The sequence below is a fragment of the Artemia sp. Qi Xiang Cuo genome, chromosome 4 (genome assembly GCF_049724085.1).
Source record: "Artemia sp. Qi Xiang Cuo chromosome 4, ASM4972408v1, whole genome shotgun sequence".
Taxonomy (NCBI): domain Eukaryota; kingdom Metazoa; phylum Arthropoda; class Branchiopoda; order Anostraca; family Artemiidae; genus Artemia; species Artemia sp. Qi Xiang Cuo.
The window spans coordinates 71,526,324-71,550,734 of NC_142797.1; the positions used below are offsets into that span (position 1 = coordinate 71,526,324).

Genomic DNA, 24,411 nt, shown 5'->3' on the forward strand with positions numbered 1-24,411 from the left:
CCGGTAAGCTGCGACAGAATACACTATAAAATATCTCACAGGATAAAATGGCCTCCCCCAAAATCGGTTAATAGAAAAAATAAATTTATTTCGAATTATTCAAACGCAAAAAAAAAAATGGCAGAGGATTTAGAAGAACAATTAATAGCACAAAAGTTGGTCGCGAAAAATATAGAAATAGCAAAGTCTATCCCGCAGTACAGTGGTCAATCAGATATTGACGAATTTAATATCCAATTGGCCCAGTTTGTAGAACTAACACAAACAGAGCTAGAAACGTTAGTCGACATGCTTCTACTACGATTAAAAGGCCAGGCCTTAACCTTTCTAAAGCAGATTGAACATACCATAGGCAACGACGCCAACTTGCCAATAAATACGGTGGACAAAGTGTTAAAAGCATTTAAAGATAGATTTATCGAAACCAGTTCCATAAATAAATTAAAACATGGAATGGTGTGCTTTGACTATTCACAGAATATAAGAGAATATCTTGATAATATACACATTTCAGTAGAGGCAAAATACGGAAGAGGTTCAGGACAACTGTATGAAAAAGTCATACTAAATACCTTTTTGCAAGGGCTACTCCCAAAACTATATAGAATGATAATATCCAAAAATATTCAGACGTTGGATCTTGCAGTTCAGGAGGTAGATCGATTGATCAAAGTTGATACGATGGTCGCAAATCACAGTAAAGCAAAAAAAAATAGCCTAGGCGATTCAAATGCGAACCTAAACTTCAAGGGCAATCAGGCGTCTCCCAATTTCTTTTCTAGGGATAACTCCCCAGTGCCACAAAGAAATAAAACGCAAGAACCCACTAGGCAGAAAAAAGTACGTTTTCAGCCAGTGAAACAATCCAGTTATGAAGATGACCCTACAATAATAAGATGCTATATTTGTAATCGTGTTGGGCATATCGCAAGAGAGTGCCGTAATTTTCCCACTTACATATTGAGAAATGCTGACGGTAGAACGCAAAATTATGGCAACCATTTGTTCGGAAGAACAAATTTTAGCGCCGATGGTGCACTAGGCTATAGCCAAGGACGATTGCGCCATTCAGTACCTTACAACGCGTACCAACCAAATTTGCATACCCCTCCCCCAATAGACCAATAAATTACCGATTTGAAAACCCAAATAATCGCCAAAGCCAATATAATGCGAGAATACTATATAGAAATCACGAATATTTGCCGACGGGAAATGCAAATTTTGCAAGCCAACGGCATTGGCAGTCAGTGCCAGCAAGCGGCACTGACGCAAGACATCCAAGTTACCATAATAATACATGACGAAGGCAGACAGATGTAAATCTATTAGATATGCTTACGGAGTCTCATATGTCTGAATATCCGTTACAGGCACCGACGCATGAAATAAATCCGCAGGGAAACGTTTCAGACCCTTCAGAAACATAAATTGGACCCAGAAGGTGCCCAGAACATATAACAGGTCCAAACAAATAGTAGTACCGTCTTGTAGTGATAGTATTAACAAGTTACCTATATTTAATGATGTTTGTGTAGCAAAGGTTTACTTTGAAGCTTTAGTTGACAGTGGAGCTACAGTTAATATCATAAGCTCATGCGTATTTAATATGTTGCCTCTGCATATTAGGCGACAGAGGAACCCTAATAATCCCAATTTAGCTAGTGTGACAGGGCAAAAATTGGATGCAAGAGGTTCAATTTGCCTAAACGTAAAAAGAATGTTTCGACAAATTTTATAATATGCGATACTTTCCTATGAAGCATTTCTTAAGGTCTAATAGAGGTCTATTAGACGTAGCGAACGAAAGGCTTGTCTACCCGGCTAAGGTAGGGGAAGGAATTTCTAACTTAAGGAATTGTAACAGAGGTTACGAAGACATCGTAAGAGTAAATAAAATTTCTGGTGGTATAATGTCGCAATCTTTTGAACCTCATGTCTCGCAAAAAGGACATGGCATAATCAGACATTTGTTCAATTATTCTGAGAGACATTGCAGAGATGATGTAAATTTAAATAATAAGTGTATTGATTCTGCGAAAATAAAAATAGGAGATATGCGACAGTACATGTAAAACGAAATAGTGGAATTATGGAAAAATATAGTAAAACCCAACTTGACGCCGCAAGATGCCCCAATGGCGCAACATAGCGCCAGTAAGAATCTAATAGACAATGAAAATAAAGAGAAATATTACGGATTCACGATAAGGAAAACAAAAGTCCCTCCCAAAAGGATGCAAAGAATTCAAATATCACAGATGATGGAACCAGTGGATAGCAAATCTGAAATATGGTTTGCGACCCCATCTGAAATTCCTGAAAATCTACTACGTGAGAAACAGATTATATCTTACGACAAAGGAGAAGGTTTTATATGGGTAACTAATAACTACGAAAATGATATAGTTACAATAAAAAAGTGGACGTGGTAAGTTCAAATCCAACTTATCTCGGAGAATGATTTAAATAGATGGGAAAATTCTAAAAAATACTAGTTAACGGCATTAAAACCTCAAATAACAAGTATCCTCTAACTAAATCGCAATTTTTAAACAAATTTAATATGGATCATATTACGGACTTGGAACTTAAGGAAAAATTGTGCGAATTATTACGGAATTTTTAGGATGTATTTTCCGCATCTGAAGATGACATCGGACTGATACCATTTTATGAACATTCAGTTTTAACGACTGGTAATCCTGTAGCGAAACAGCCATATCGCGTGCCGTATAAGCAAAAAGAGTGGTTAAAAATAAAATCCATGAATTAGAAAAAAATGATATTATACGCCCCAGTATAAGCCCGTATTCTGCACCAGTGATCTTGGTACCAAAGAAGAATGGTGATCTTAGACTTGTAGTAGATTATAGAGCCCTTAACAAACAAGTAGTTAGCGATAAATTTCCTTTACCAAGAATAGATGAAATTCTTGACTTTATTTCAAGCAAAAATAAAATTTTTACTTCTTCGGACCTCACCCAAGACTACCACCAAGTGATAATAGCCCAAAAAGATGTCCATAAAACTGCATTTTCAACATCTGAATGTGGTTCATATGAATACTTAAGAGTACCTTTTGGACTTAAAACAAGTTCAAGCGTGCTATGTAGACCCTTATTACATCTATTAAGAGGATTAAAAAATATAATTCATTTTGTTGATGATGTCATATGCGTGGGAAAAAAACACTGAACAAGACTTAGCAACATTAGCCAAGGTGTTCGAGAAGTTCAGACAGGGCAATTTAAAATGCCGGCCTGAGAAAGTAAATTTATTTCAACCTAAAATTAAATTTTTAGGAGTAGTAGTAACACAAGGAGAGATATCCCCAGACCCTGATAAAATAAAATTTGTTGAAAACCTCAAACCCCCCAGAACTATGAAAGAATTAAGGAAAATTTTAGGTCTTACTGGCTACTTTAGAAAATTCGTGCGCAATTACTCCCAAATTGCAAAACCCCTCACGGAATTAACTAAAGGGAACTCCCTAAATATTACCTGGTTCCAGGAAGCTCAAACTTCTCTAAGCCGTCTTAAGACGGCGCTCACTTTTGACCCAATATTCTAACAGCCCGATTTCGAAAACGGACAATTCGTGGTCACAACCGACGCTAGTTTAAAAGTCATTGGGGCTATTCTTTCGCAAATAATCCCGGTAGAAAACCCTAATCCTCTAGAGGGAACGCCTAAACAAAAACAAATAGAAAAAGTTATATGCTATTGGAGTAGAACCCTATCAAAAGGCGAAAGTAGTTATTCTGCCACAAACTTAGAATTATTATCTATAATCCACCACTTGGACAAATTTAGACACTATTTAATAGGTAGAAAATTTATACTACGATCAGACCATAAAAGCTTGGAGTACCTGCGCACATTTAAAAACCCCACGGGCATTCTAGCTAGATGGATTATGAAAATCCAAGGCCTGATTACGAATTTGAATATTTAAAAGGTAAACAAAATGCAGCTTGCGACTTTTTGCGTAGATACCAAGAAAATCTTCCGTCGGAAGCTGAGAAAAATGAAGTTAACACTATCAATGCTAAGAGTAAACATAAATGTAAGAAAAACAAAGTCAAAGACACAGTAAGGGAATATAAGGTTAACTATTGTCCCCTGTCCTTAGAAAATATAAAAAGAAAGCAAAAAAAGGACGAAATGTGTGTAGCACTTATTATTTATTTTTTTTAATGAAGATACGTTACCTTATAAATTCAAAACTTTTAGAAAAGAGATAGATAATTTTTACTATGATCTCGATGAAGAAATACTATGTAGAATCGTGACTGCTGAGACAAATAGAAACCAAACCTCAATAATACCTGAATTACCACAAAACTTAATAATACCTGCATTTGAATATTTTCATTCAGATACAGGTGGACACTTAGGAGTAACGAAAACTTTTCATAAATTAAAACAATATTTTTACGTGCCGTCGGCAATAACAAAACTTAAAGAATTTGTAGGTACATGCAAAGCGTGTAACTTAAGAAAAATCCCCCAAGCTTATCCTAATCCTCCAATAGGAAGGGTCCCGGTAGAAAAGTACCCCTTCGATAATACTCATTTGACTTACACGGAACCAGCGGAGGCTTGCCTGTTTCCAGCAGAGGCCATACTTGCATTCTTTCAGTTATATATCACTTTTCAGGATTTACTTTTGCCAAAGCTATAAAAAATTAAGGCGCTTTCGCCACCAGTAAGACGTTAGTGAAATTATTCTTAAAATTTGGCGTTCCAAATAAAGTTTTAAGTGACAACGGAAGCAATTTTGTTTCAAAGGTAACAAGAGATTTCGTAAGTTTCCTTAACAAAGAGACAATTGTGACCAGCTCCATACCACCACAAGCTAAGGGTAAAATAGGAAATAGGTATGGAATATTTTCGAACGTTTTAAGTATTTATACAAAAGACAATAGGAAAGACTGGGATCAATTCTTACTTTATTTAACTAACGTGATCAATACTGCTTACTCAGAAACAACTGAGGAAAGTCGTTTTTATCTACTCTTCGGTCGTGATCTTAAAATCCCATTTAATGAAATTATTGAATCTTGGCAGTTTTAAAATAACTCTGAGGATTATAAACAAGAATTCCTAAATAGGATGAGGAAAACGTATAAAATAGTTAGGCAAGAGTTGGAAAAATGTAAAATAAACCAACAGCTAAGAAACTAACCAAAAGTCAAGGATAATATAAATTTCAAGACAGGAGATTGCGTTTACCTAAAGAACAAAACAAAACTAGTAGCCAAAAAACTGTTCAACAAATGTTCTAGACTTTAAGGAATAATCAAAAAGTACGATAATGAATAATCTTTAAAATAGAGAACTCTGATAGCGGAACAACTTACAAGGCACATATTGGCCGAATAAAAAGAAGCCAAGTTTTCAGAGAGATGGGTATCACGTCCCTCCTCTACTGACTCGTCAGATGCAGAAAATGAGCCCCCTAAGTCAAGATTGGGAGAGCTAAAACCCTTTAATTTCAAGCAAGACTATTTCGAGAACGATAGTGACGAGGAAAAATTTGAAGAATTTTTAGCTATGAAAAATCTAGTTATTCCCAAGAAAAAATCCCAAATACCAGTAAGAATAAAAACGCCAAAAGATCCGAAAAATTCATCATCGGAGAGTGCAGAAGAGTTAGATTATACGATATATCCAAAAACCCAATTTTTCCCCCATAGAATTTTGACCCCTTGTCCCCCCAAAAGATTTCCAGACGATACGGTTTCCCCTGCAACACTAATAAAAAAGCCCCTGTCATTGCAGGAAGAATTGAACAGAGCTCTAGAAACCCCCGGTATTACTGTAAAGAAAACTCCTCCCAAAGATTCAACTAAAACAAATCTGCGGGAAGCTATGGATTTAATAAATTTCCCCATAAAAACGAGTCAAAGTACATTGCCCGAGAATAAAACTCCCAAGGATGACCAGCAAGGTCAATATCATGATATAACTGTGTCCAAGGTGAAGCCTAAACAGTGGACTTCATGGAGGGAAACCCTAGTGCAAAAAATGCCCCATCCCCCTGAGGACATGCCATTCAAACAGTGGAGGAACCCCGCAAAAACTCTTGATTCCTCCCAAAGCTCTCAAGAATCTTTCAAATCTCCCGAGTTGAAAACTCAAATCGATGACTTAGGGAATAAACCTTCTACTTCCAGAGGAGTAGAAATTTACGAAGGAAGGGGAGGTGATACCTCAAAAATACAGGGTGCAACTTCTAAAGCTTATGATACAGAATCGTCGAAAACTAGTTCCGAAGAGTCTGTCGGAGAATCAGAAAATATAGTAGTTAAAGAAATTGGGAAATCAAGACCGACTTCAGCAGCTATACACGCAAAGGAAACAAAATGAAAATGGGCAGAATTTTTGGAAAAACAATAAAAAAACTTTGATCTCATTTCACTAGAAAAACCGAAAAGTAAAAAAACACAAGAAGTCGAATAAAAAGTAGCAATACATTCGGGTAGTACTGTTACAAAACCCGTTAGATAAAATTGTACTCAATCAATATAGGATTAAAAGGTTTTAATGGACAAGTGTTAAAAGGGAATAATAATTTAAAAACTTTTAATTTACGAGTAAAAAATTATACAATTATAAAAATGCTGTAGAGAAATTTTGTTCAACATATATCAATTCCCGAAAACGAATTCCAATTAAAAAGTAACACTGCATATGATTAATTCGAATAATTTCCTTTGATACAAAAAGCTACACGTACCATTCCAGTACGATGTATCCAATCCAACTGAAAGAAGCCGTAATAGGAAGTACTAAGCGGGAAATATTCATACACCTTAGAAATGATCTTTGGTTATTTTCTCTTCCAAGAGAAACTGTTGGAACCTTGTCTTGTTATAATAATACAGAAAGAATAGACCCAAGTTACAAAACAGAATTACTGTTACAAAATGTGGGTACGATAACCATAATACAAGGGTGTCAACTTGTAATTAAAGAGTCAACTGTTTGAACGACGCTAATTACCACGAGCACAAAGATAATAAGTCCCAAAATAACTAAATTCAAGGCAATTAACCTGTCGTACCTTATTCCCAATATAGAAAACGAGGAAATGAAAACCTCGATATGGTCCAAAATAGAAAAGAATAAAGGGACAATAAGGCTTACAAAAATAAGAGAAGCATTAGATTCCCAAATTCCCCTATTTACAAATGAAGACCAGAGATTAACGTATGTGGATAATAGATACGGAATGTTCTCAGCCGATTTAAGGTGGAACATACTATTGACCGTATGTTTCATATTCGCAACATTACTGACAATAAGGACCTTACTGACTTTAGACTATGGAAAAATAAAGAGACCAAAACGACGAAAACCAAAAGAAGAATACGGTGGAACGACTGAAATACAGAGGTATATCCAGGAACCCAATGAGAACGTCTAAGCCAAGAAAAAGGGTAGATACTAGAAAACGAGTGGGTATAGAGGTCTCCACTCGTCCTTGCTATGTCTTGTTCCCTCATTGTAAGTGTAGTTTACGTAAAACCGTGTGGCTATGACGCTGCAACATGCGTTTCTTAAACAGCACGGACGTGCGTGAACAATGCAGGCATGAAATATGTTGTAAAATTAGACCTCAAAATTAATCATCTAGCATAAACTCTGTTTAAATAATTATTCTAAATCCAATTTAAAATTAGCTAAGTGTTGAAAGAAGTTAAAATAAAGTGTATGTAGTAGTGTATATTAGAAAGCATAATAAGAGACCACACTTAAAGTTAAAGAATTAATCTTTTATATCGTAGTTAGGCTATGACAACTTAGAAGAAACTTCTATGTATTGAATTTCCCAATGGGAACTTTACATATATATTTCAATCAACATGATACAAATTTAGTTTTGTGTACTAATATTAGTGTATTTATTTAACTCTGTGTCGTAGTGTAAAATTCATGTACCCAAACAATGCGTGACTTATTTGTACTATGAGTATTTACTTTAAAGAACGTGTGATTCTGTCTCGTTATTTTTATTACAGGAAGTGGGTTGACATATTGGAAATTGATTATTACAATGCGTAGTCCAGCGCAGATACAACCTAGTAGCATCTATTTTCATCATACCTCAACCAACGAAGAGTACTCACCATAGACTCAAGCCAATTTTCATCCCAACTACGTCTACGAAAATTACAGTTACCTTTTGATCGTTGTTCCCTTGACCATGAACCATATTACGTATCAGGTAACATTATATTTGAATCTCAGTATCCAATGCATTATCGAACTATATAATCACATAAATCCTGAGAACCCCCTCGACCAGAGCAAGATATAAGTACCTAAATATCGCCTATGATAATCCTTTTGGACACATGAACCATTTGACTGTATAGTTATTATATTGGATGATCCTAAAAATTATTTATATGACGCAGACTCACGCGTTAAAACTTTTTTGCTTACACGTTGAAGCCTTTTCTGTGCCCTCTGCGCGGAAAATTTACATCTCTTTTATCCCAAAAATATGACGAAGTAGTTTCCGAACCTCGGACCCAAAAACGAAAATCAAATATATTGACGAACCCCTCAGTTACAATACGCCCCTCCCACAAGCTAAAGGCAATATCTTGAAGGAGTCACTATAGATTGATGTCGATTTTTTCCCTATCCAAACCTCAATTCCCCCGTGATTAAACTAAGAATCACCACACAAGTGAATCGACACAAGCCATGATCTAAAAATTTTATAAGAGACACGAATGAACAATTTTATACGAGAATACATTCTCTATGTGCCTGAAAATATCCCAAAAATAATATGCTGAGAAGAAAATAAACGCACTCCCAGTGCTCGACCCCTTAATGATAAGGCAACCTATGAACTTTCAAAAAGCAGGTGAGAATGAACTCTGATAGCATATTCCCATACCTGTAATTGAAAGCATCATTTCCCAGTTGACAATTAGAGAAAGCTTATCGGGTCAACACAATCGCGCTTGAACTGTACCATGAAGAAACCATATCGTCAGTGTTTTAAAAGTTTTGCCAAGACGAAATTAGTGAAGGACCATAATTTGCAACAGAAGGATTGAGTACGCTAAAGAGACTCGAAGGTGATGAAATAGCTGTGAATTTACATATGTTACTTCTTAATAACTTTGATAACTCAAAAATCCCAATATCCTATCATTAATGTTGCGTAGCAAACATCCCCAGTGAAAGTGTTCTAATGTTACCTGTGAACATGGTAAACCCAATCTTGTGTGTTTTAAGTCGTTCTTGTATGTAGTGTTAGATGTCTAGATAGAACTATGTGTAGCGTTGTCGTGCTATTCATTTAAGTTAGCGTAGATAGAATGAAGTGTTCCATATAGACAGGAAAACCAAAAAAAAACTTGTTAAAGGTGAATTCTCAAAAAAATCTTATGTAAAGGTAGAATAGCCCCAACCGTGTTGGAAATGTAAAAGTAATCAATGTTAGTTGTAGAAACAAAAATCTTTAGTATAGTAGCTAGGCTAGAACCATGAATAATCTTAGTCCGGTAGATAAATTTTAGATAGATAAGTAGAATAAAATAAGAAAAGCAATAGTGGCAATTTTTAGCACTCGTGATTAAGCCAAAATAAAAATATAAAATAATACAATATCAGTCAAAATTTTATAGAATAAATAGTTCATAAATAGCGAATATTTCGAAATCGCAAAGGCAAGCACTTCCTAATGACGGGACGTCACTATCTAATGGGAAGGGTAATATGTACCGTGAGTAAAATGATATATTTAAAATACAAAGAATAAAGTTCCTTCTTTCTAAAGATAATTCCAACTTCCTTTAATTAAGTTTAAATCTAGTTTCAAAAAAAAGAAAAGTCCTTAATCAGCAAAGAGAAAAATTGCAGTTAGCCTCAGACAAAGAACGGCGCTATCCAGCTTTGGATTTCGCTAAGATAGTGGGCAATAAAAAAGATGCTACACACAATATTTCTAAGGAAGTTTAAATTATAAGAGCCGTGTGAACGTTTGAATCATCAGAAATATTTAAGACAGATTATTGGACGGAGGGTTTTGCCCGCATCAGGACTTAGGCCATGATCAGGTAGCTCCAACTGCACATGATCAGGACTTAGGATATATAGTGAAGAAAAGTGTTTTTCGTGCTCTTATTATTATTGTCGACAGAATTATTTTGGCGTTCAAGCTTTGCAATTCCATCATTGTTGTTATCTCAGTCACCGTTGTTGTCATTTGAAGTGACCCATTGCTGTACACCTAAACATGTAAGTCTCAATAAAATCTATTGCTTTTTACCTGTGTTTATTTTATTTTATATGTTTTTATCTAGTCACACGACAGGTAATTAGTTCGTATGTCTCCAAGGTACGTTCCCAGAAGGAATCTGATTTCAAACCAAACGATGCGATTGTAAAATTACCCGGCGGAACCATAGATTTTCTTATCATTTTTATAGTTTGCTTAGCCCATCACTCGACCTAAGAAAAATTCACTCGGCGGAAACGGTGCGACCTTTAACGCCTTAAACGGCACATTCTTTAGCGCTATAAGCGGCGCTATCGGAGAACTTATAAGGTGTAAGTTCGCATCTTCAAAGTACAATTTTAGACTTGACGCGATCAATCTTCATTACCGCAATTGCCTCAGTCATTTTCTTTTATCGCTACACATTTTCTTTTTATCGCTACAATTCAGTGTTTGAATGGGAATCAATAAAAAGTGAAGACATTATTTACTTGAACCAATAAGAAAGGTCAACTAACCCCAGGTCCATCCCCCCTAACTAAATCTCACAGGTTAATCAACAAATTCATGAATTATAAATTGAATAGATTTTCTGTTTGCTAGTTTTGCTGCAGTCTGTTGACCTTTCCCAGATTGACCTCATTCTGACCTTTGTTCGCAAGGTTATCATTTGTCTCAGTACAATTTTGTAAATCCCTACTGGTTGAATATTTAACCTACTTCTTAATGAAACTATTATAAATTGAATTCTTCCTGAAATCCCCTTCATCTCTATTGATATTAATACCCCCCATAGATAACCTTTTTTATTTTTACAATTTCTCTGAAACTTTGTAAAATTCCTACAGACGTATCTAAAATTTTGTCTGATCAAATAAAACACTATGATGAGCAAATTAAATAGGTGTTCTGCTACAGCTGATTCAAACGTTTCTGGTTTTTCATTGTGTTTTAGCGAGCAATCTATGGCATTTTTTTGTTGCTATAGCCTATTTTCTAAATTCTGCTGTGTTCTTCCTACATAAAATTTACCAGAAGAGCAAGGAGTTTTGCATGCTCCCTTTTGTACGTTTTGTGGTACCTTGTCTTTTCCATGGAAAACCTGTTTTTCTTGCTTAATTGGAAAACCCTTTTTTCTTGCCATGAAATTAAAACCTGTGTTTTCTTGCTAAATTTTTCGGAAATGGAAAAGTAGTGTTGTCTAAGAAATTATTTACCCAATTAGTCCAGTTCGGAGCGTTTCATTTTTTGAGTCAAAATGTCGACATGATAGTTGTTTTCAATGTTTAAACACTCCAGGTTACACATTTCATATTCTTTAAATCAATGAAACTCTTATTACTTGAGGAAAAGCAATTGTACCAGGAAAAGAATTGAATAGGGACTAACAAATCTCCTCATGTTTACAGAAAATGCCATTAGAATGGAGGCTTTGTGTAATTTTGGGTTTATCTTGGTCAAAACATGGCTTTAAACTCTTGGAGATTATTTACCATCAACAAGAGCTAAAGTACTTCACAAAATATCTCAAGCCCATTACCACCTACTCAATATATATTAATACTTACAAATATAATGCTACTATGGGAGGGGAACCAATAATAATTAATGTTGCTGTAGAATTTTTTTTAAGCCTAATAAAGATTACAAGAAAAGACCTAACCAACACGAATTATCCATTTATCAGGGTATAGTGCAAGAAACCTTCTGGTATTCTAGCGAGTATTTTTATAAATTCATTTTTTATACTACGAAGCAGCAAGAGTGTATCCTGGGGGTGGGGGGTAGTCTAGGGGGTTCTACCTCCCCCCCTCTTAAATGTTTTTCCAACACGTGAAAAATGTAATAAAAGCACATAAAAACATATTTTTGGCGGGTTTTCAAAGCTTTTTTTTGTAAACCTACCATCCCCCAAAACTAAAAAAATCTTTCCCTGAACAAAAATCCTAGATGCAGTCTTGCAAAGTAGTAATCTTGGTTTGTTTAAAGTTTCAATTTTGCTCTACACTTATTCAGGATGGCTTTTATAAAATTGGTCTTTCCTCTTTTTACTTTAAAAAAGGAACAATTAAAAAAAATTCTCTGCCTAAATCTAGTAAGGATTACTAGAAGATAGTACACTATAAAAAAATTCTTTTCTTTTACTAGATATTTTCACAACTAAACTGCTAGAAAAAACTGCTAAATTGCTAATAAAAGGATACTATCATCGCGACTGGAGATAACAATCTTGGGATCACAAAGGAACTTAGATGCTTAGACCTCCTAGTCAATTAACATTGAGCCAAAATCTCTAACTTACTTGGAAGTGATTGGAAAACTGATGTCTTATTTTCAAAGGGATGACAAATGGTGACCCACTGTCTACCACACATCCAGATGCAGAGACATCAAATGTCATAGGCAGGGCTGTATGCACGGCTTTTACTCTCCCTCTCCCACCCCACTGTGAATAGTTTCTCTGACTTGCGGAAACGTAATAAAATGCATAAAAACAAACTTTTCTGCGTTTTTCTAAAGTTATTTTGTAGCCCCCCTCCCCCGAAAAAACATCCCCTCCCCCCAAAAAAGTTCTGTATATGAACCTGGTTGGCATTAAGTTGCCGTTGTCTCTTTAGAGTCACGGGACTCAGTGTCACCATCAATGAAGTCGAAAATATAGGAAAACCTTATTTTATGATGCTGACATAAAGTCCCAGGTACGACTTGCTGTCCGGTTCTAAACCGGCTTAAGCACTTCAGTGTAGACCTGAGAAGATGTGTTGGTACCGGTCCTGCATGGGTATCTGGGACCATTGCTTTTCCTGAGGCCAAAATATATTTAAAGAATTTCAATGATTAAAGAATATGAAAATTTGACTTGAAATGTTACGACGTTAAAAATAACTATCGTATCGATATTTTGACTGACAAATTCGGACAATTTGAACTAGACTTCTTAGGAATTCCATAAACTCATATCCCAGGTGTAGGGAGCATGAAATTAAGTAGTATAGAATTTATTTCCTAATCCAAAAGAATAAGGTACTTAGACCGGGAGTAGAGCTAATGATGAATAAAGAAGCTTCTAAATCTTGTTTAGGCAGGGTAGGTATTAATAATAGAATACCAACCGCTCATTTTGTGACTAAACAGTGAAGGGTATCAGTTTTAGTAGCATTTGCCTCTGTAGAACCGACTGAGGGAGGTAGTAGTCCAGGGGTGGATCCAGGATTTTTTCTACGGAGGGGGGGGGGCGCAAAATAGGTTGATCCAATAAACTTGCGTTAGAAGCCGGTTTAATTAACGCAAACTTCCGTTAATTAGGTAAATTACACAACTTTAGACTATATTAGGGGGCGTGTGTCCCCCTCCCCCCTAGATCCTCCTCTGTAGTAGTCACTAAGATGAACTTTACTTACACTTAAAGGAGCAAATTGACAGGGACCCAGGTAGAAATATGGTGTTTTTAATGCGGAATTTTAATGCCCAGGTCGATAGAAATAGGTACAGACAGTATCCTAGACTACGTAAATTTGGTTTAGGAAAAGAAAACAGTAATGACTATAGACTGCAGCAGTTTTTTAGGTATGACCCATGCAATATTGGCTATATAGTTATAATCAAAACAGTATTTAGTCACAAAATGGCTTATAAGTTAACGTGGTATTCACATGATGGCAAGACAGCAAAATTCATTGATTATATCAATATAAACCAAAGACTGGAACGATCAACACAAGATACAAGGGTATATAGGAGTGCTGTTATTGATGTTAAAAGCAAAGATCACCATTTAGTAGTGTCTCGGGCTAATTAAGCACTGAAATTCTGAAAGGATAACTAGCTCAAAGGAAGTTATGATGTTGATAGCCTCCAGGATGAGAATCTGAGAGAAACGTTCCAGAGACTAAACTAAAGAGTTCAACAATTGACAATATAACAGATGAATGGAATAATTTTAGGAAAATAATTTGTGAATTTTCAAATGGTGTTTTAGGGAAGGAAGTTTGGAGCTCACTAGGAATATTAGTCAAAAGCTATAGTTTCAATAGATTAGGAGAAGGGACTTGTACAAGAATTATATTAGTGATACATTACATTAAAACAAGAGGAATGTAAATAAGTGGTGAGAGCAGTAAAATACGAATTAAGGATGCCATGGAAAAAATGGCGAGGGTCTGGAGGATACAGCAAGATGGCATAATAGTAAAATATTTTACTGGCATGTTAATAAATAAAGAGGGAGTAGTCATTCCGGCCTTGTCCCAGTTGAAAATAGGAAAAGAGCCTCAGTTAGTGATAAGAAAAGATTTAAAGAGAGATTGGTAAAACATTTTGAGAATGTGCTAAACTGAGACAGATGTGCAAGAAGGGAAAAAATTTGTAATGCCTTAGATCTGAGGGAAGATTGGTTTGTGGGGAAACATTAGCGACAGTACTAAAAGGATTCAAAAATAATAAGGCCCCAGCTACTTATAGTGTGGTAAATGTGCTCCAAGGTGAGACATAAGTTAATAAAGATTAGGAATAGGATTTTTGAAAAAAGGGAAGTACCTAGTGATTTTTGAAAAACTGTAATTAAACCAATGCATAAGAAAGGTGATCAGAGCGAGGGTGATAATTATCAAGGCATTAACCTACTTTATGTAGGTAGCAAATTAGTTAGCAATATGATGCATTTTAGACTGAGAGATGCTGAAGACAAAGTTATAAGAGAAGAACAAAGCGGGTTTAGAAAAGGCAGAGAATGTGTCGACCAAATTTTCACTGTTTGGTTAATAATTGAGAAGTGCCTGAGATATAGAGTTATTAAACACCTTTAGTCCTCAGTCTTAAAGATTATGAGCAAAGGTTCTATTATGTTGATAGAAGGGCTTTAATGAAGGTCACATCCTTGCATGTGTAGCAGACAAATACATTAAAGTGATTAGTGATATGTACTGTTAAGCTGGGAAATGTGGTTAGCAGCTGGTATCATTTTAAGAGTTAAGCAGGGTTGTGTTCTGTCCCACTTAATATGAATAATTTTGTTAATGTTTGTTATAAGGAGCATAGGAAAGGCAATTGGGGAACAAGGAATGGAATGAGGAGAAAAAACTCTCCTGGACTTTGATTATGCTGATTATTTAAGCATCCTAGATGAAAGTGTGAGCAAAATGAATGAACCCTTAGAGGTTTTACGATTTCAGGGTGCTAGAATAGTTTTGAAAATTAATGTTTAGAAGACTGTGTCGCTAAGGCTAGGAATAAGTAAAAATGAAAAGGTTACGTTGTGTAACGAAGAGATCAATATGTTGAAAAACGAAAAACTACAAGCCATTCTTCTTGGACCTAGTAACGGCTTGACGTTTGCAATAGTTTTTTTTATATTAATGAAATGATTAACTGATTGATTGATCGATTGATCGTGACAAAAACTATGCTAATAAAGCAATAATAATAAAAAAAAATAGGAGAGTTTACAATAATTCTAATAGTCATTGAAAAAGAATTGAAGATGAAAGTTTCAAATAAATACTTATGGCTATGTTTAACCTACTTCGTTATATTTATAGATTTTGTGCACTAATTTCTCATACGCTTCCAAGATATACCCGTTAAAAAGTGTTCGTTATGTATTGTTGAAAGGCCAGTTTTACTAATCCAAAGGCAGCTAATGCAACTATCATAGGCCAGGGTGCGAACACAGTCATAATGAAACAAGAAAAGAAGATAAGTTATCATGGAGATTGAAAATCTGTCAAGATCAATTTCCTTGGTATTTTTCACGATCCAAAGCTTACGCTTTACCCCTATAAATTTTATCTATTAAGGCAATAAGGACTTTTATCGTTCTTTTGTGCAAATTGCAAATCGTCCAATTTACATTTCACCTTAGAGCATATGGGTTTGTAAATATTAAAAAATTACTTCATGCGATAATAAAATTTGAATTCTATTAAAATAATATTAATGTTTGAGGAAACGTAATGATTAGAAATTTAAAACAAATCAAGAACATAAACTTATTGTGGCTTTTCCTGGCGAAAAATTTCGCATCAATAGATTTGAGACAGATAAATTTATTAGTATTGCAATAACGCTAGACAAAACATGATTGCCTGCACAATTTACACATTTAGGTAACAAAATGCAAGGAGAGTCTCTATTTGAGACATAGGGACCAGCCTATCACGCATATTCCAGTGCTACAATGGAACAAGATAACAGGAGTTGTTACAGGAGCCAGCTAATTCAACAACAACGGGAATCACCTTGTAATCATAAACATTTAGGTGTTTTAATTCTACTTTTATTCAGTATTTGAACGCTTTGACTCTTGACACTGCATCAGAAAATTCAAGTTTTACTATGCTTGATATCCAAGCTTAGAGGTGCCAGAGACACGAGAGCAGAAAATGAATTGAGATTATTCAAAATATTTGGGAATTTCCATCTAGAGTCCGTCAAATTTTTGGTTTGGACTTTCGCAGAAGAGCCACAAATCACAGGAATTACTGACGAACGGAAACTTTCGGTAACTGACTGATCTATATTGGTTATCAGTTTGTTACGTACGAGATGGATACTAGTGACTGACCCACGGCCATTTATCTGATCTAACACAACTTTTCGTTTTATTGGGTCTGAGAGGGTAGTAGAAAGAAGGTATGACACTACTATAGTAGCAAGCGAGTCGGGAATTGTAAGTTTTAACTGTTGTGGGTAATTCAATTCATAAGCATCTAGTTTAGTGGTAACAACCTTGGGTAGTTTTTCCACACGATTCATCTTTGTAGAAAGCGCAGAACAAGAAACCCTGGACAGAACAGAACCACATAGATTGAAGTCGACTCCTTCTCAGAAACCAATTTTTTAATATAATCAAGAATATTTTTCACACTATTTGCAGGAGCTTTCGTACCGATGTGCCGCCGGCAAATATCATTAGGCGTAACCTACGCCGAAAATTGAATTTTTTTTTCATTAGCAATAACACCGCGTTATAACACTTAGACCCCTTTCTACCCTTAGGGCTTTGGAGCGATTGACATCCATAAAGACTTATTTACTGGACCATTCAACTATGAGTAGAAGAAGGGGTGCCCGCCCTGGGAGTGAAACAGGGCAAACAAGATCATATGCCTATTTGTAGGCCGATAAGGGAGCTAGATTACTACCCGGATGAGGTGACATCACTTGACCTCCAATGAATTTATCTAGAACAATAGGATTTTATTGAAATCGAGCTATGCAATATCTGTTATTGTTATGATTTCACATTCAAACGTTGTATAATTAGACTCCAAGCGTTACCTATAAGGCAAATGAAATTTATTTAGTAGCCATATTGAAAGTAGAAACAAAAAAAGTAAAGCATCTCAGGGAATGCTAACTCTATTAAGAGTTACATATTATTTTTATTTTGGAGGGATGTCTTGAGAACAATTATTTTAAATTTCTGAAACTGATTATTTAAAATAGATGGATGCTTAAAATATTAATTGCTTATCAACTATGAGATATAAATCTCAGGGAATGCTAACTCCATTAAGAGATACATTTAATTTTTTATTTTGGACGGATGTCTTGAGAATAACTATTTTAAATTTCTAAAACTGATTATTTAAAAGAGAGAAAGGCTTAAAATATTAATTGCTTATCAACTATGAGACACAACTCTCGGGGAATGCTTTTTCTATTAAGAGATATATATTATTTTTTATTTTGGAGGGATGCCTTGAGAATATTTATTTTAAATTTCTGAAACTGATTATTCAAAAGAGTTGAAGGCTTAAAATCTTAATTGCTTATCAACTATGTGATATAAATCACAGGGAATGCTAACTCCATTAAGAGATACATATTGTTTTTTATTTTGGAGGGATGTTTTGAGAATAATTATTTTAAATTTCTGAAACTGATTATTTAAATTAGATGGAGGCTTAAAATATTAATTGCTTATCAACTATGAGATATAAATCTCAGGGAATGCTAACTCCATTAAGAGATACGTATTATTTTTTATTTTGGAGGGATGCCTCGAGAATAATTATTTTAAATTTCTGAAACTGATTATTGAAAAGAAATGAAAGCTTAAAATATTAATTGCTTATCAAATATGAGGCATAAATCTCAGGTAGTTGAAAATCTATTAAAAAGTACATATTATTATTTTTATTTTGGGGAAGAGCATTGAGAGAAACTATTTTAAGGTTCTGGGTCTCATTACTTAACTGAGATAGAGGGTCATAGTGTTAACGGCTTATCAACTATGAGATATGAATCTCAGGGAATGGTAAATCTTTTACAACATAAATATTATTTTTCTTTTTTGCGGGGTGCATCGATAATAATTATTCCAAATTTCTGAAACTGATTATTTAAAAGACATGAAGGCTTAAAATATTAATTGCTTATCAACTATGATATATACGTCTCAGGGAATGCTAATTCCATTGAAAGTTACATATTGTTTTTTATTTTGGTGGGATGTCTTGAGAATAATTATTTTAAATTTCTGAAACTGATTATTTAAAAGAGATGAAGGCTTAAAATGGTAATCCATATCCCCAAGATTACTCAAAGAGAATGGAAACATAGATTTGTACTCGAGTGTTGCTCATAGACACTATGCAGCCGTCCCAATGGTAATCTGTAACTAGTTGTCGACGCTATCAAGCTTATTTTATGCATTAAATCACTAATTTTCGCACATTTGAGGGATCAACAGCTGCCCCATTTTTTAAAAGTTAAAATGAATTATTCTAAGAAACTGTGCTGTATTTGTTAGAGTGTCAGAACAACATTACAACGTTACATATTAATTTAATTTAAGCCCTTTTTTCAGCTATAATAATGTTTGGTGTGATTGAAACAGAAAAAATTGGTCTGAAATATTCCTCACCTGGCATTATTTTCGAAGCAGCTTTCTTGCTGCTAGACGAACAACGGCGTGAAGTTCCTAGCTATAAATGGAATGTCAGATACAATATGTATAAGTACGAGAAAAAAGATAACTTCCAACATTAAATTTGATAAATAGAAACGGCTTTTACGATAAAACCATAAAACCCTGTAATGAAAATGGCTATGAAATAAAACATGTACAAGAGGAAATTCGGGAAATATGCAGTTTTTCGGTGTGCAAGCTGTTTATGTTAAAGGAAACATGCCAACTGATAAACTCTTACTTGAAAAATGTGATAAAGACATAGCATTATTCAACTTAGAAGACTTTAAATGTGATAAATTCCTGCATTCAGTACATTATCCGGTAGATGAAGTTAGATATTTTGCTCAATGGGTACCTGAAAAGATACATGACATGGAAAAATGCATCAGATATCCAAATACCTAGACTCATGCTCCTCCTCCAATCAAATGGATTAAGCTTTTTTTTAAATATGTAAATATGTATATTTTCCAAGTATTTTTTGTTTGTTGAATATATTTTAAAGCAATAAACATGTCTTAGCTTACTTTTCATTTTCATCTACGACTTATACATCATGTTTAGCTCTAGGATACCCATAGATTGTTGAGAGGCCTTTTAATCCAATTCCAATGAAACAATCCACCAAAAAGATTAAAATCGTAGATATTAGTATGAAATTTCTTGGCTTTAGGAAAATGTTGGTAAGATCATAGTAAAGATGGATTCGATGAATCTGATTTGGCCTAGACTTTTCAGATGTCTATTTGACCAAGTCCTAGGAACGTTAGCAAGGATTTACGCAATAGGCCAAGGAATTCTGACAAGAACCTAGATCTAAAAAATCTATAATTCTAGGAAATGTATTATGATAAATATCTGATTATGGCTTCCTATAGGGCAAGTGATAAACAGATCGATGTAGTTAAAGAGGTTTAGTAATATTTTAATGTTTGATAATGAGAGAGATTAACAGAGAGAGAGAGAGAGAGAGAGAGGAGATTTGTTTATTTAAAAAATAAACATCTTTAAGCTTAACACTTCATCTCATCATCTATCAAGGTCACTATCACGATTTAACCAGCTCGTATGAGTCTAATGCAAACAATTTAGAGAAAGGAGACCTTAAAATAAACGAGATGAATGTGAAGGAGATGAATTCAAATAGAATAGTGAGGAACTCAGTTCTAGATTGGTCAAGTAATAAATTTTTGGGGGAAAAGGAAGCATTACCACCCTATGAAATTTCAAAATAACAACACTAGTCATGGAAAAGGAGCTATGACAAACAAGAAAGAGATTGCAACGAAAAAAATATTAGAACAAGAAGTTCATGGTCCCACTATAGGAAATCTTCACATTTCTTAAGAAATAAAGGAGGGGTTTTTTATAATAGTAATTTGTAACTATGTATATTTTTCCTAATGTTTTATGTTTCTTCTATTTATTTTTAAGCAATAAAACTGTTTTAGCTTACTTTCCATTGTCATCTATGATTTATAGCCTACATCATGCTTAACCATAGGATAGTATTTGAAACATTAAGATTTTTTTTTTTGATTTTTTTAATATTTGAATTGCTTACTTAGAATTTCCAGAATTTCTTAAATTTCTGAAATTGATTCCTTTACCAAAATCAGATGTGACTCAAATTTTCAAGTTGAAATCTGTAAATTAGATCACATGAAATCCGAAAAATTTCACAAATCGGGCTGTATAGACGACATTAATTGAATAATGAATCACATGACGTACTAATTTCACATCTATCTCATAATGCACCTAAAATCATTTACTTAACACAGTCAAATTTCTCTTAGAAGTAATAGGTATTTTCTTAACAATATCATAGTTTTTTTCTAAAAGCACCAACCTTTCCGTCAATGAAAGGTAATTTTACTTAAAAGTAACAATTTTTCAGGGGAACTAGTAAACACCCGCTCAGACAAACATACATTAAGAGTAAGAGAGACAAAACACATACAATTATATAGATTCAGTCATATAAAGTGACAAAGATAGACACTGGGACGTACGAGTACCCATCCAAACACACAGGCATAGAGAGTGAGAGAGACAAAAACATATACAACCACATGAATTCAGACATACAAACCGACAAAGACAGGCACTGGGACAAGCAAGCACCCACCCAGACACACAGACCTAGAGAGTGAGAGACACAAAAAATATACAAACAAATAGATTTATACATACAAACCGACAAAGGCATGCAGTGGAACAAGCAAACACCCGCCCAAACATACATGCATTGAGAGTAAGAGAGACAAAAACCCATACAAATATATAGATTCTGACATATAAATTGACAAAGACAGACTTTGGGACAAGCAAGTACCCACCCGAACACACAGACTTAGAGAGTGATAGAGACAAAAACACATACAAACACATAAACTCAGACACACAAACCGACAAAGACAGGCGTTGGGACAGGCAAGTACCCACCCAGACACACAGGCTTAGAGAGTGACAGAGATAAAAACATATACAAACAAATAGATTATACTTACAAAGCGTCAAAGACAGGCAGTGTAACAAGCAAACACCCGCTCAAACATAAATACAAAGAGAGTAAGAGAGACAAAAATACATACAAACATATAGATTCAAACATACAAACCGACAAAGACATGCAGTCTTTGTCGACAAAGACAGGTGTTTGCAACAAGCAAACACCTGCTCAAACATACATGCAAAGAGAGTAAGAGAGACAAAAACACATACAAACCAATAAACTCCGACATACAAACTGACAAAGACAGACACTAGGACAAGCAACCACCTGTCAAGACACATATGATTATAGAGAAAAACGCATACAAACACATAGATTCAGACATACAAACCAAGAAAAACAGTAACTTGGAAATGCAATTACCCGCCCATAGACACAAGCCAAAAGAGTGAGAGACACATACAAATACATAGATTCAGACATACAGACCGTGAAAGATAAGCACTTAAGACATACAGACAAACAAAAACAGACTGTCGGACAAGCAAACAACCGCCCAGACACACAAGCAAAAAGAGTGAGATACACAAACAAATACATAGATTCAGACATACAAACCGGGAAAGAAAGGGGCTTCAGATATACAAACGGAGAAGGAGAAACACTGGGACTTGCAAACACCAACCCTCGCAAACAGACAAAGAGAGTGTGAAACACATACAAATACATATATTCAGACATACAAACCGAGAAAGACAGTCACATGGGATAAGCAAACCCCTCCCCAGACACACACATAGGCAAAGAGAGTAAAAACACATACAAATACATAGATTCAGACATAAAAACCGAGAAAAGGCATGCACTGAAATAAGCAAACACCGCCCAGACACACAGTCAAAGAGAGTGAGAGACACATACAAATACATAGATTCAGACATAAAAACCGAGAAAGACATGCACTTCAGGCATAAATACCAACAAAGACAGACAGTGGGACAAGCAAACACCCACCCAGGCACACAAGCAAAAAGAGTGAGATACAAATACATAGATTCAAACATACAAACCGAGAAAGACATGCACTTCAGACATACAAACCAACAAATACCAACATTACGACTTGCAAAAACCAACCCTGACAAACAAACAAATAGAGTGAGAGACACATACATATATATAGATTAAGAAATACAAACCGAGAAATACAGGTAGTGGAAAAAGCAAACCCCCGCCCAAACACATAAGAAAAGGAGTGAGAGACACATACAAATACAAAGATTCAGACATACAAACTAAGAAAGACAGGCACAGGGATAAGCAAACACCCCCCCAGACACACAGACAAAGAGAGTGAGAGAGACAAATAAAGATACATAGATTCAGACATACAAATAGAGAAAGACAAGACCTTCAGACATACAAACCGAGAAAGACAACCAGTGGGATAAGCAAATACCCGCCCAGACACACACAGACAAAGAGAGTGAGAAACACATACAAATACATAGATTCAGACACACAAACTGACAAAGACAGGCAGTGGAACAAGCAACACCCACCCAGATATACACGCAAAGAGAATAAGAGAAACCAAAAAAAACACATACAAATATATAGATTCAGTTATACAAACCGTCAAAGACAGGCACAGCGACATGCGAGTACCCCGCCCAGACATACAGATATAGAGAGTGAGAGACACATACAAATACATAGATTCAGACATACAAACCGACAAAGATAGCACTATGATATGTAAACACCCGCCCAGACACATAGGTAAAGAGAGTAATAAACACAAACAAATGCATTGATTCAGACATACAAACATAGAAAGACAGGCACTGGGGTATGGAAACACTGACCCTAGACACACAGTCCATGACCTGCATCGCCGCTCGCCGCAACGGCCGTGCCCGCGCGTGTGTATGTCCGAATCTATTTATTTGTATTTGTCTCTCACTCTCTTTGTCTGTGTTAATGGGCGGGTGTTTGCTTATCCCAGTGCCTGTCTTTCTCGGTTTGTATGTCTGAATCTTTGTATTTGTATGTGTCTCTCACTGTTTTTGCTTGTGTGTTTGGGCGTGTGTTTGCTTGTACCACTGCCTGTCTTTCTCAATTTGTGTGTCTGAATCTATGTATTTGTATGTGTATCTCACTCTCTTTGTCTTTTAGTCAGGGTTGGTGTTTGCAAGTCCCAGTGTTTGTCTTTGTTGGTTTGCATATCTAAAGTGCATGTCTTTCTCGGTCTGTATGTTTGAATATACGTATTTGTATGTGTCTCACTCTTTTTGCTTGTGTGTCTGGGCGGGTGTTCGCTTGTCCCACTGTCTGTCTTTGTTGGTTCCTATGCTTGAAGTGCATGTCTTTCTCGGTTTGTATGTCTGAATCTATGTATTTGTATATGTTTCTCACTGTCTTTGCCTATGTTTGTGTCTGGGCGGTTGTTTGCTTATCCCTGTGCCTGTCTGAATCTATGTATTTGTATGTGTTTCTCACTCTCTTTGCCTATGTTTGTGTCTGGGCGGGTGTCTGCTTATCCCCGTGCCTGTTTTTCTGTGTTTGTATATCCGAATCTATGTATTTGTAGTGTTTCACACTCTCTTTGTCTGTTTGTCAGGGTTGGTGTTTGCAAGTCCCAGTGTTTGTCCTTCTCGGCTTGTATGTCTGAAGTGTCTGTCTTTTCCGGTTTGTATGTCTGCATATATGTATTTGTATGTGTCTCTCACTCTTTTTGCTTGTGTGTCTGGGCGGTTGTTTGCTTGTCCCACTGTCTGTCTT

At 35.3% G+C, this 24,411-nt stretch overlaps 1 long non-coding RNA gene across 1 annotated transcript in view; it reads right to left on the minus strand.

Annotated features, from left to right (window-relative positions):
- LOC148953391 (uncharacterized) overlaps positions 1–19,162 on the minus strand; it is a 257,683-nt gene extending 238,521 nt beyond the window's left edge. Inside the window, exon 1 of the long non-coding RNA XR_016141633.1 lies at positions 19,122–19,162. This is a non-coding gene — a long non-coding RNA (uncharacterized LOC148953391). The remainder of the gene's footprint in view (positions 1–19,121) is intronic.
- Positions 19,163–24,411: the final 5,249 nt, after the last annotated feature.